This window comes from Pinus tabuliformis, chromosome 8 (assembly GCF_031772625.1).
Source record: "Pinus tabuliformis cultivar Carrire ecotype Pingquan chromosome 8, CPIR1, whole genome shotgun sequence".
In the NCBI taxonomy this organism is placed as follows: Eukaryota; Viridiplantae; Streptophyta; class Pinopsida; order Pinales; family Pinaceae; genus Pinus; species Pinus tabuliformis.
The window spans coordinates 1823307970-1823321940 of record NC_142294.1 but is presented as its reverse complement, the minus strand read 5'-3'; the positions used below and the strand labels follow the sequence as shown (position 1 = coordinate 1823321940).

At 41.3% G+C, this 13971-nt stretch overlaps 1 pseudogene; it reads right to left on the bottom strand.

Annotated features, from left to right (window-relative positions):
* Positions 1–12859: 12859 nt before the first annotated feature.
* LOC149243558 (BTB/POZ domain-containing protein At4g08455 pseudogene) lies at positions 12860–13690 on the bottom strand (annotated as a pseudogene).
* Positions 13691–13971: the final 281 nt, after the last annotated feature.

Below are 13971 nucleotides of genomic sequence, written 5' to 3'. Positions count from 1 at the left end.
CTCTTCATTTATACAAATTTGATGTCATAAATGACTTCTTTCTTTGAAAAGAAGCCACATTTCTTGTGTAAAAATTCTTTTCATTTTGATCTACTCCCTGACTAAGTTTGATTCCCAAAAAAGCTTAGTAAACACCATTTCCCATTCTCATTCCCCCTAGTACTAACTACTGACTCTATCTACACTAAATCCCTTATGTTTCCCTTCCCCCTACTATTATAACACCATGGTGTATAAACCCCTAAACATGTATAATATTCCCCCCTTGTTAGCACTATAGCTAAATAAATTTGTTTAAGGGAGACATTAGTCCACCAGGGACTATGGTCAACCCTGTCATAGGATTACTCCAGCCTCTGGTTAGAGTAATAACCTCCCCCTAATCCATCATCTCCCCTCTTTTCCTAAAGAATTCCATCAAAGAGCCCCTTTCCCTTCAATCAAACCTAATCATAACCATTTTTCCCCCCACAGATAAACCCATACCCCGAAAAAACCCACTAAAAACCCAAAACCTATAGTCCCGCGCCACAAAAATTAAATTGAATATTTTAATAATTGGGCAGGACCCAACCCGAAACTGCACCTTTGATCAAAAATACCCGCCAACTGTTGATCTTCCCCCCGCCCCAGATCTAACGGTGGGCGGTCGATATCATATCCCGACCTGCCTCCCTTTAACGTCCGGGGAGAGGGCGGTAATGGGGGACGTACCCAGGACGCGTGGCATGCGCTGGGGTTGTTCGGAGCCCCCCTCCCCGATATCGCCTATCACCAAAGGTGGTGCGGGGAGACCGCTTACCACCTCCCTAATACCACCCCTGCGGCACCACGTCACCCACACGTCATCATGACGTCGTGCCTCCTCCGCCCGCCCGGCGCCCCGTGGCCCTCCACGTCGCCCTGCCACTGTTCTCCGCCCGCCACCATGCCCGTCCACGCTGGCCTCCAACTCAGCGTCCACGTCACCCTCCGTACCTCAGGCCCGCCATGACGTCATGCTGACGTCATTGGCGCAAAAAGCGCCAATGACCCTTTTTGCCCAAATTTGTCGTTAAAAACAGCCAAACTAGCCGTTTGTTGTCATTTTCAATCGAAAAGGATGCAGCCACTATTAACCGGTTCACCGCGAAATTGCCTCCGAGCCATCAAATTCAAAGTTGCGGCTGCCATCACTTGTCAATCCAGCTGCAGTGAGCTCCCCCTGCTCGGCCCGAGGACGTTCAGTGCTATTTTTCCAGGTATTCACCTTAAATTCCTTGTTCCGCCCCTATGCATGCCATTTCTATACGAATTCTCCACTAAGCATCGCTCAAATCCTAAATTACACACTGTCTACTATTGAATTTGCAATTAAATCAACCTGCATTGCCCCAGCTCCAAGAATTTGACATTCAAACCATAGTTCACGGCTTGAAATTTAAATATTTAGCCCCGAGTTGCTCGGCATTGTTCCCTTTTGCCGGGTGGAGGCCCAAGTCTGCATGTCACCAAATTGAATCCCGCACACCCTCTGCAATCACCCTCATCAATTCACAATCCCTGTGAATTTACCAAAAAACAGCAGAGACAAGTCTGCCAAGCCTGCTTATCCCACTTTGAAGAAAATTCCAAGCATTATCTACAGTAAGCCTGTCACTTAAGCTCTGAGGAACCTTGCAAACCATTGCACTCACCTTGTTCAAAATCAGATTACACAATGGCTGCTCCTGCACCCTCATCCCTTAGTGTTGCTCCTTTAAATGCACCAAATAAAGACCTGGAGTCCTTGCCTCTTGCTGACAGGGACTACCTCATTGAAGACTTTGTGGGTAACAGGGAATTTTTGCAGACCTTCAGGCAATTAAGAGATAACTACCTGAATGGCCAGGATACATATGGGATATGGGAGTCAAATCTACCATACTACTGTCTCCACTCTGTCAATGTTTTTCCTGAGATTATTCGCCTATGTGCTGAAAACTATGATGTGTAGCAGAGAGCTATCAAGTCTCCATCTGGGAGCATCCTCTTTCACATTAATCCTGAATCCATCAACAAGATGCTCCACTTTGATCAAACTGAGCTGCTGTTCCCATTTTCCATGAATTATATTCTGGACACTGGTGCCAAGATGACCAGTGAGGATATTCAGAAGATCACCAGGACATTTATGAGACCTGAATGCCAACCCACAGGGCCACCTCCCTACTTAGATGTCTATTTTACTGAGGTAGGCAGATTATTGCTGGACATGATTGCTTATGTATTGGGATACAGAACCAGCGAGCATGTGGATGAAACAATGCTGGTATTGCTAGCTGCTTACAGCCCAGGCCAACCCCCTGCCCGCAAATATAACTTTGCCAAGTTTATAGCTAACAAGATTCATGATCAATTGTGCAAAGTAGACAGACAGGGTGTCTTCAAGTACTCATCCTATATCTACCACCTTTTCATGTACTATCAATCCGAGGTTTTTCCATGCTACATCAAAAAGCTGGATTATAAAGGGGAAAGAAGATCTGTTATCTTCTGGACATCTGTCTATCACAAAGTCCAAAATTCACCCTATTCCTATTGTGAATTTATTGACCAATTTGTATACCCTGTCTCTTGCTTATTGATGAGGTCCCCTCCTCCCAGAATATCAACTGAAATACAGAAAGTCCTGCAGCTCTCCAAGAATTACAAAATAGGTGATTGGTACCTATATGAGGATCATACAGTCATCAGAGTCTATGGCTGTGAGCTCTGTCCATACAGGCTCCCAAAATATGTGCCTATGAGGATATTTGCCTTGGAGTATTATAGGCAGTTAATTCACTCTGACCTCACTCACTTTCACAGCTCCAAAAAGAAAGCCCATCTCAAGTTCAAGCACCTGGTGGGCCCCTTCATCATGAATAAAAAAGAAGGATGGGAAGATGCTGACCTAATCCTCAAAGACAAATACAAGCTATCACATAGTTTCCGGTGGGTCCCTTACGACCCTGAAGGCTTCATTACTGCTAGAAGAGTCAAGTACAGGCTACTAGGTTATAAGCATTGCAAATATCCACACATTGAAAAATATGCCAACCAGCAAGAATGGCAGCAGGATACTTTAATTGAAAAATTAACTGAAGAAGAGACAATGCTAAAGAATGTCAAGGAACTGGAAAAGACTCTTGACCTAGATTCTGTGCAGCAGGTACCCTTCAAACGACCGCACTCAGTAGGAGAAGGGACCTCGGCCTCAAGAACTGCACCAGCCACCCAGGCACCCTCTACAGCAGCACCAGGTACAGACAAAGGGAAAGGAATAATGGGTGTTGAAGAAGAAATCATGAAAGAAAAGCTTGCCCCTTCAGGTGAGCAGCAACAAGAGCAGCAACAAGGGCATCAACAAGGGCAGCAACAAGGGAAGCAACAAGGGCAGCAACCAGAGCAGCAACAAGAGCAGACTCCCCCTCCACAAACTGAGCCACAAACAGCTCCAATTTTGCAGACCCCAGCACAGGAGGAGAGGGGTACAAAAAGAGACAAAGAAGAGTCCACTCCTGCTAGTGGATCCTCCCAACAACCCCAGACCAAAAGGCAAAGTGCTGACTCCCCAGAGGTAGAAGACATCACTGAAGAAGTCCTTGACAGTTCAAGGAAAGACAGGGAGGGCAGCCAGCATACAGGTACAAGCTCCTTTCAGCAGGAGCAAGGATTACAACTCGGTTTGGAGGTGTCCTCCTCCTCTCAGCAGAGCAAGAAGCCCAAAAGCACTAAGGCTTCTTTCAAGCAAATTAAGGCACAGAATGACTTGCTGAGGGTGGAAGTCTATAAACAATTTCTAAATGCAACACCAGCCCAAAAAGAAAGGCTGATGTCTGTATATGACATTCAAGAGGAGAAAATGATCCTCAGCCATTTCAAACCTACAGTGCCCCATCCAAAATCGGCGGCAGATTATGTAAAGACAAGGGTGGAGGTCCTAGCCAAAGACATCCATCCCATGGACCAAATTGAACTCCACAAACAGACTGGAGAAATGGTCTATGCAACCTTGGTAGACAGGGCAACCATGGCCCATGAACTAAAAGAGTCACTAAAAAATACCAACACTCAGTTGGATTTTGAAAGAATGTCCTCCCTAGCCAAAGACAATAGAATAAAATCACTTGAGGACATTATTATCGACCTAGGGCATGATCCTAAGGATCCTAAGGGTGTAAGGGCCCTTATGAAGAAAAAGGAGGATGACCTCAATGCATTAAAGAAGAGGTTAAAGCTGTTGCCCACAGAGCACCCTCAAACAACAGAGCTACAAAAGGAAACGCAGGTTGATGAGCAACTAGACCTCATAATGCAGCTAAACCAGAAGGTCCTCGATTTGGAGAAAGAGCTTGAAGGGGCATTACAAGATAAACAGGCAGAATCTACATCCCAAGCTCCTCCAACTACTTCAACCACTGCAACAACTACAGAGGCAGCAGTGGCCCCCACAACAGAAGCAGCAGCGACAACAACAGCTCTAGATTCCAGCACAAGCGTGGATGAATTGACTAAGGCCGTTAAAGAAATGGAGCTCCAGGCAAATGAAATAAAACATGCCAAGGAAAAATTGGCAGAATTAGATGCCAAATATGACAAATCAAAAATAACTGTGGCAGAACCGGGCAGAGAAATAAAGGCCCTAAAGGAAAGAATAAAGGCCTTGGAGAAAGAGCTGAATCTGGAGAGCGCCATGGCTGAAATAAAAAGGATTCTATGGGCCAAAATTGACCAATCCATCACTAAGCAATGGAAGTCAATTAAAACCATACATGAGCAAATGGATTTAATTGGCCAGGCACAGACAGAGATTCAAAGGGCCAAGACAGCGCTGGGAAACAGGCCTGACCAGGCCATTAGAATGATAGACATTTTGAACAGGCAAGAAAAGGAGGAACTGGCAGCCATTGGCATAGTCAACAGAACAGAGGCTGTCCTCACAGCTAAGAAGGTACTCACTCTCAGGAATTATGTACAAACTGTGGAGAGGAAGTGCTATGAAATACAGGCTGAGGTGGATGAATACCAACACAAAATGGCAGCACTGCAAGCAAAAGGACTGCCCAGCCTACTAAGCGGTGCAGGAAGACTGATCTCTAGAGAGCAGTATACCAACAGGATGGCAACTTACATTGAAAATCAAATCACTGCATCTGGCAGTACTTCTGAGGAAACAGGGCCTCCAACAGGACAGAGCTTATACAATAAACTTTAAGGCCTGTTTTTTATTGAAAATGAGGTTAAGCACCTTTTTGAAATTCCTCCAAATTTTTACAGATATACAGAGGCTGATGAAACTTTAGTGAAAATTCGGAGACATCAGTTGCCCAAGGAGGATTGGTGGCAGGCAATGCTTCAAATTCTACCACGATAGCTCCAATTGCTCGGTCATTGCCAGCTCCAACTCACTAGAAGACAAACAGCAGAATAAAGTTAGCATTTAAGACAACTGAAAGGTGACTAAGCACATGGAGAATGACAGCTAGCCCAAAGGATAAGAAGATACGCAAATTTTGGACAGCGTACCTCAACCGACTCCAACAGCCACCAAGTCAACAGTTTCTGACTATTTTGGATAGCTAAAGCACTGAAGAGTTATTACAGCATTAACTTTCTCAGCTACAAGGCTTCAGGAGTTGGCATAACATTAATGAGCCATTAACTCATTTCTTTGATATTTTCCTTATGTAACTTTTGTATATATACCCCCCTTAGCAACGCATAAGGGGTTGGTGATTTTCACTCTGAGGCAAATGTATTGTACACTTTCAGATCATCTAATACAAAGGGCTGGATCAGCTCAGTGATTTCCTGAAAATTTGATGTCTTGCTGATGACATGCGTGTTGTTGCAGAATTCTTGTGCTGTCTGATGGAATAATAAGTTTTCTTAATCTTTGTTTTGTCTTCTTATGTTATTAACTCATGCTCATGTTTCACTAAATCTAGCAATAGAGAAAAGGGATAGTGCAAGATATGTTTGGTTACACCCTGTGCTCAATCTTTTATTGCTGTAAATGTTTTCTTCAGAATTAACTATGGACATGAATTCTTAAATGCTCATGTTTTTCATTAATTCTATAAATATGAATGATATCTAGAAATTCTTCACTGCTTCTAAATAATATTCTCACTTCTTTTGCATATCAGTCTATTGGAAGATTCTTAACTGCCTTTCATGAACTGGATACATCACACTTAATCACAATTTCAAAGCATTGTTCCTCAGACACTTATCCAGCCCTGCAGCATCACTACTGTATCAACACAACACACCAAACTATTAAAGGGCCACTAACTCCATACCCAATGGCCTAGAACATTCTAGTGAGCACATATATATCTTGACTGAAATCATCATCCAAACAAGTCCAAAAACAAACCTTGAGCATCATAGCTAGCCTAAAAATTCTACCAAACAGACACAAACAAAGCTAAACCTTAAAGAGAGAGCCCTCTCTGATTATAGTTTGGCTAGAAGTTGTAATCCAAAGATTGGTTAGTGGTTACCCCGGCTGTATTCCCTTGGGAGTCAAAGGGAACAACCTGGGTGTTAACAAGACCTACCAGCATTTGGGTTCTGAGTTTTCCGGAAATTTGGGTTCCTTATGGTATTAGGTTGTTGTCCATCCCATGATGATTTCCTCTCAACACTCTCTACTCTGTCTCCCAACCTGTGCATGCCACTGATAATAGCATCCAGCTTTTGATCTAAGGCTGAGGGTTCCTCTTTAAATGTGGTTCTTCTCTCAGTTCTAGCTCTGTTTCTTTTGGCAATTAGATTTGCCTCTACACTAACAACAACATTTTGCATGTCTGCAAGGGTTTGAGGGGCTCTTTCCCTCAACTGATAAGCCATGTCAGTGTCAAAACCATCAGGGAATTTATACAAAGCAAGATCAGGTGAAGGTCTTCAGTTCTGTGGTATTGCATTATAAACATTATTGAATCTTGCACAATAGTCCAAGACAGACTCTTGCGGGCCTCTTTTGATGGTGTCATATTCAGATAATATATGCAATGGGTCTTTCTTTTTCTCCCATCTGTTGATAAATGAGTGGTATAAGGCTTCTGGGTCTGCTATGGAATTGGCTGTGAGTGCTCTAAACCATGTCCTGACATCACCTGTCAAACTTTGGACAAAAATTTTCATTCTCACGCTATCATCATCTATCCCGTAGTTCTCAAAATAGTCTTGCATCTTCTTGGTATGTTGGAGGGATGTGCAAGAACCAGTTCCATCAAAATATGTGATTTTGGTTTGATAATCCTGAGGCATAGCCCCTGGATTAGCAGGTAATTGCAAGAGTGGATATCTATTCGCCATATTCACAGGGATAAATGGAACAAAAGGAACAGTCGGAAGAGCTGTAACAACAGTGGTGGTAATGGTAGTATGTGCAGTAAATGGAGGTGTGGAAGGAGTGCTTTGAGAGGTGGACGATGAACAAGGGGAAGTAGGGGTTGACCGAAATAGAACTTTGACAGGGGTTGGAACACAGCTTGGCTGAACTGTTTCAGGGCTAGAATCAACAAAATCTTCTCTTCGTTCTAGCTTCCTAAGGTTTCTTTGGATCAAATTGGGATTTTCAAAAGCAACTGGGGGATTTGGGTATGGATTTGACCTTGTATAATGTGAGTTTCTTTTGGGAGCCAGATTCTGAACCTGTTTTGGTATTTTCTGTGAATGTTTTTTAGAATTAGCAAGGGACTGATCAAAGGTTGGAATGACTATGTATAACTTAAAACTAGCATGAAGATTGACTGAAGCAGCATTTATTTATTCCTATAAATGCAAAGCAAGAACAATTTCGAAGGCTCCCTGGCTGACATTCAGGCTTCATCTGTAGTTTTAAGGAATAAATACCAATTGGAAAATTCATTGATCCCCAGTGGAGTCGCCATTATGTTATCACTCAGGTTGTTCCCTTTGAATCCCAAGGGAATACGGCTGAGGTAACCACAAACCAATCTTTGGACTACAGTTCTTAGCCTACCTGCAATCAGAGAGGGCTCTCTCTTTATAATTTAACTTTGTTGATGATGGTTTTAGGCTAGTTATTGAGTTCAAGGGGTTTTGTTTAAGTTTGGTGGGAAGGATGATGCTTTCAAGCAGAGAGGAAATGCATAGTATGATAAGTTCAAACCATTGGGCGTGGAGTCATGGAATAGGACTGCTGGTGCATTTTCCTGGTCACAAGAGAAATATGGAGCAAGACAGTTACACATGAAACAACTTTCAAGCTAAATGGAGATGGATTGAAGGCTAAGGAATGAGAGGCAGTTAAGAATCTCTCTTTCAGCTTAACAAAGGGAAGGTGAATGAGCTCTATCTAGGAGCAATAAAGAATCCCTAGATAACTGTCAAACATGAATGAAACAGAGCAAATATGAGCCATGAGGAATTCATATTTATGCCTGAATAAGAAGAAAACATATAGAAGTCACAGAAACTGAGCATAGAGTGCAGCCACGCAAATTCTAAACTAATCTTTCTTTCTGTAACTTAGATGGTGATATATGTATGATAAAACCTATATGAAATTGAAACAGAGATAGGAAGCACTTATTGAGTCATGTTGTAGCACAAGAATTCCACATTCAATTCTTCAAAACATTAATACATAGCACACAGTCCATTCTCCAAGCTTTCAGCAGTCTTTGATTAATGAAAACATCAAGTATACAGAGCGAGTCTCTCTTGGAGCTATACAACCAACCAACCAACCCTTTAAACAGTGAATTAGGGTGGTTTTATAAGTAAAATATCTACAAAAAACAGATCTTAGACAGATCTGTGGTAATAATTGTCTTTAACCTAACATACGTCTGAAATAAATGCAAAAAAAATATCTTCAAGCTATGCTGGGGCAGCTATATCAAAAAGAATTAATGTGTTGTCTTTATGGCTCTGTGCTGATTACTTAGCCATAACTATGCTTTGGGTTTTGATCCATTGTTGTTCGGCGGCTTTAAATGCTTTGACTGTGATCGGAGAGCTTTGATGGGCTTTCACCGCTTTCTTTGACTTTGTTGGAGGCCATTCAATGTTCACCTGCATTGGGAATAAAGATTTTCATCAAAAACATTTAACTGATACTCTTTACCGCTTCCTTGATACACTTTCACTGAACTTGGGCTCTTTAATGTCTTCTGAACACTTTAATCTGTCCCATCGACCTTTTATGGCTGTTGTTCGGCCCTCCGTTGCTTAAAAAATTGTCTTTGCCCCTTTTCTGAATCTTGCGCGAAGAAATTCTTGTCATTTTGCGACTTTCGGGCCTACTGGTGGCCGAGCCACGAAAGGGCTTTCCATTTTGGCCTATTTCCCTTAGCGATGCGCGATTAAGCGCTAATCGCGCATCAAAAACTGCCTCGATTTTTCATTCCGAGCATCAGTTGGTGCAGATTTGCGCTTCACGCCCTTTTTTACGATGACGTCAGCATGATGCCAGCGTGACATCAGCGGTGGGTACCAGTACAGCGGTGACGTGGTGGTACGGTAGAGGTGATGACGTGGTAGTGACGTGGCAAGGACACGGTGGCAGGAGGTCGATGCAGGATGATGACATCATGATGACGTGGCACCGCCGTCACACAGAGGAGGGCGATATTCGGTCTCATGTCGCACCACTTTTGCGCAGAAGCGGTTTCGGAGGAGGGGGCTCCGCCATAGCCGGGAGGGCGATGCGTGGCGGGAGTACGATGGGAAAACGGCCGATCTCCTGGACGCTAACCCTCGGCACATTGGGGCACAAAAAGACCCGCCCACCGTAGATCTTGGGCGCGCCAAATCTGACGGTCGGCGGCACGATCAAAATGGCAGAAGGATAGATATGGGGCCCACGTCGCTTTTTATTAAATGTTTTAAGCTAGCAGGGGGAAAACTTTAGGAAAGTGGGTTTTGGGTTATATACAAGTGGGGTGAAATATATTTACATGCCTTACCTTAGGATAAGGGCAGGAAATGAGTATTGTAGGGTTAGGGTTTAGGGGAAATGGTTATTAGTGTGACCAGATGTCAGACTAACTCCAGGTTAGGACACGGAAGGGTTAGTAGGAGCCCCAGATGGACTACTATTTCCCGGACTTGATAAATATGGCTATAATGCCAAGGGGAGGGGAATATGTAATATTTTTGGGATTTTATATAGCTTTTTAGTAAAATAGGGAGTAGGGAAATGATCTAGGGAGCTAGATAGTAGTGTTAGGAGTTAATATGAATTGGTGAGGTGAAGTGTAGGGGAAAGGCTAAGTTTGTGAGATGAAACTTAAACGTAGGATGTGAATGGACTGTGGAGACATGATTTTACACAAGAAATGTGATTTCTTTTCACAGAAGAAAGTCAAAGCTTGACTTGGTGCTTTACAAAAATGAAGTGATAACAGGACTGGTTGGGTAGATCCCAAGGTCCTCAAGGGGATGTTAGTGAGTGATTTGGGGAATAAGAAGAAGGGGGAGTTAGACAGGCCTTGCTTGAGCTCCTCCAAATGAAAAACGGCATCATAACTATGATCTGAAAAGATATAACACTTGAAAACATGAAATGGATCACACAGCTTGATTCTGCAACCACAAAAGTACTTACCCAGCCTACTTACCTAACATTTTTTCTTCTTTTTGCATGGGTGCACTTGGACTTGCAGACCCTGATTATCCTTTTTCTTTTTGTTGTCCTCCTATCTAAATCTACACTTATTTCTTCCAAGGGCCCAGATTAAGCAGTTGGGCTCCTTTGTTTCTCTACCTATCTACAAATCTTCCAAGAATAAAATGTTTGGATAGATAATGATTCTCTATATTCTAAAACAAGAAATTGAAACCTAGGGAGGCCAAGATTAAGCTGTTTGGCCTTCCCTTAATAGAAAATTCTTCAAAAATGGTTAAATCATCAAAATTTGGAATACATCAGTGGCATTTAGACTGGCACACTTTCATGGCCTTTTCTTTGGCCTCTTTTGGAAATATGGAGCATTTCAGCATGCAAAGTATGACATATTTGGCACTTTCAACTGTCAATCATGAAAGATGAACACCTTTTACAACAGGAGGCTAACAATATGCATGAAACAAATAAATTCAAAGCACATAAAATTGCAAGAGAAACTAGGTGAAGGAAAAAGCCAAATGCAATAGGTCACAAAGGTCAATCGCCTAAGTCCCTCCTTGACAACAACACCAAAATTTTGGGTGCAATATAGTGCATATTAATGTACCGAAATTTAATTGTCAATCTGGGAGTTCGTGAACTTTGTGGCGCAACACTGGAAATGCCAGAGAGAACCCCTAGAAACCTGCAAAGCAAATTCTAGTCTAACTTGCACATTAATCTTAACAAATTAAATGGAATTCTACACTTCAAAGGAGATTTTAGAGAACACCAACCCTGACAATTGAAATCATGTGAAAAGTAAAAGGAAATACTGCACTATTAGAAATTGTGAAAGGAAATCCTAATTATGGGTAAACAGAATGTAAATCCTAGCCATTGTTTGACTAGAAACCAAGCAATGCCTGAATAACATCAAAAAGACTATAAATGATAGAATAAATTAAAGATAAATTCAAAGAAAACCTCATAACGAGTCTATACTAATTCTACCTCATCTATCTCTGCATAAAGAAATCCTTTTCAATAGATTAAAGCTTTACAAGTAAATTTATTTTGTAAACAAATCTTTGAAACAAATTGATCCTGTATAAATTCTCTCGCCTTCATTGTCCCTAAAAATAAATATTGGGAAGCTGAACAGAGGTCAAAAGGCAAATACAATGGGGAGAAACATGATCCATTTCCAACATAATGTAGTTTCCTTTAATCAATGTTAACTCTGCAGTATACATGAATCACAATTTCGAATTGTAAAATTGTATATGCAGTCTCTGCTTCTGAGTAATATGCGGTGTCTATAAGCATAGTCATTTAAGGTTTAATAAATACTTCAATACCTCCAAAACCCTAATTACTCAAAAAGAGGGAAATCAGTCTCATATTCTGGAGCATGAACCTATTCTATCTGGACCAATTTAAAGAATTCGAATTGCACATTAGAAACTTATAGAGGCAGGGTATGAATTGCGTAAGTTGACCTTGTGAATACAAAACCACTTGAGGGACATTTCATGATATGCAATCTGATCCAGTATTCGATATAAAAAAAAAAAAAAAAACATTTCTAAATTGCAAGAACGACACAACAATTCAAATGACGTCAATTTTAAAGAAGGAAAGAGAGTGAAAATAGTTAAATATTATAACCTGATCTTCCACACATTTCCAACACCGCAAATGACAATTTAAATGCAGTCCAACCTAATCCTAAAAGATTCAAGTCAGTGTGGAGCTGGTCTGGTAGAAAACCCAACCAACTCGCACCCTCTATCAATGACCTGGTTCACACACAAATTAAAATCATAAAACGCATAAAATGATTAAACACAACATCACTTGAAATGCCATGATTAATGTTTGCAATCACAGTCTTTACATCATGTAGCCAAAGATTAGAGTCTAACAAACAGGGGTGACCCACAGACTAACGATGCGTACATAATGCTATATTGGGACCATCTCTTCCCCTCTTCCTTCTACACATTCCTTCCATGCATGTCCCTTTGCTCCAGGCAATCTTCGAGTTTATATAGATATTGGAATTACAAATTGGGCTATTAACAATCTAATCAACATATAGAAGGGACAAATTACAAATCATAACAGTCTTCCATGGATAAAATTGGGTTTGCAATTGAATGTCGAATAAAGGAGCTGAATCTGGTACATAAGGGATTGTTTTGGTAAATCGTTCCTCCTTTCTTGGTATGAGGTTGTTGGTGGACTAAGTGTGATATTGACCAATCAATTACTTCCTTGTGATTCAAACTGTTGTCCAAGTGATGTAGACTCCTTTGCGGCAGTATTAACCTATTTGGCTAGATAGGATTCGTAGATCTCCACCACCAATCTTGGATCCTTGTCAACCAACTCATGATATTTTTCCCTTGTTTTCAATTTGTGCATGTTCTCAATAATTAAGGACAATGCAACCTCTCGAAGATGTTTCACATTATGCTGGTGAGAAAAAGTGAAGCTCATAATTGCATTGTCATTGTTCACCCTTGATGTTATAAACTTTTCACAAACAATTTACAGGTGCTTAACCTAATATTTTTCTGCCAGAACTAGCAGATCATAAGCTATCTACTCATCAAGAAACATTTTAGGAGTGTATAAATAATGCACAAATTGGCAGAGAAATTCATAGCTAAAATATGTGATCTTTATTGTATGAGTCATGTTCTCCTCCATTTCATTCTCTAGCAATTTCTTGAAAACAGGGGACTTACTAATCATAACAACCCTATGAGCCTTGATCTTGGAGCCATCTGACAGTTGAAGGCTCACATCAGTGTAGTTATCGAGCATGGCCTCTATTGCCCACATCTTGAGGAATGCAATTCTTGTATCAAATTCCTTACACCAATCATGAAGAACCCCAATGAGCCCATAGTCATAAAACATTGGGAACATGTTTGGTTCACTGACAAGAAATACATTCATTACCCAAAAGTTGATATGTTGATCCAACAGTGTTGTAGAATAGTTACCAAGGTCGGTCATCATGTCCATCACATTTAGAAACTTTTGTCTCTTCCATCCAAGCCTACATAAGTAGCTTTTCACAACCATATTCTAGTATTAGTTTTTGATGTGCAGTGTGTGGTGAAAGAATTATTCAAAGTGCAGGAATCCCAATACAAGAATCTGTTGCATGGTACAGGAAGGTAAATGTAGGATCAAGGCCTATTAGCATATGTATAAAAACATGATCAACTCAGTTTTAAACCTGGAAACACACAAACTATTATTATTGATGTTTAAATTCCATTAAAATAGGGGAAATAGTAAATACTTGCGACAATAACCATTCAAACTCAAAAAAAGCATGAGCAGTTTCGAGTAAAAGGAAA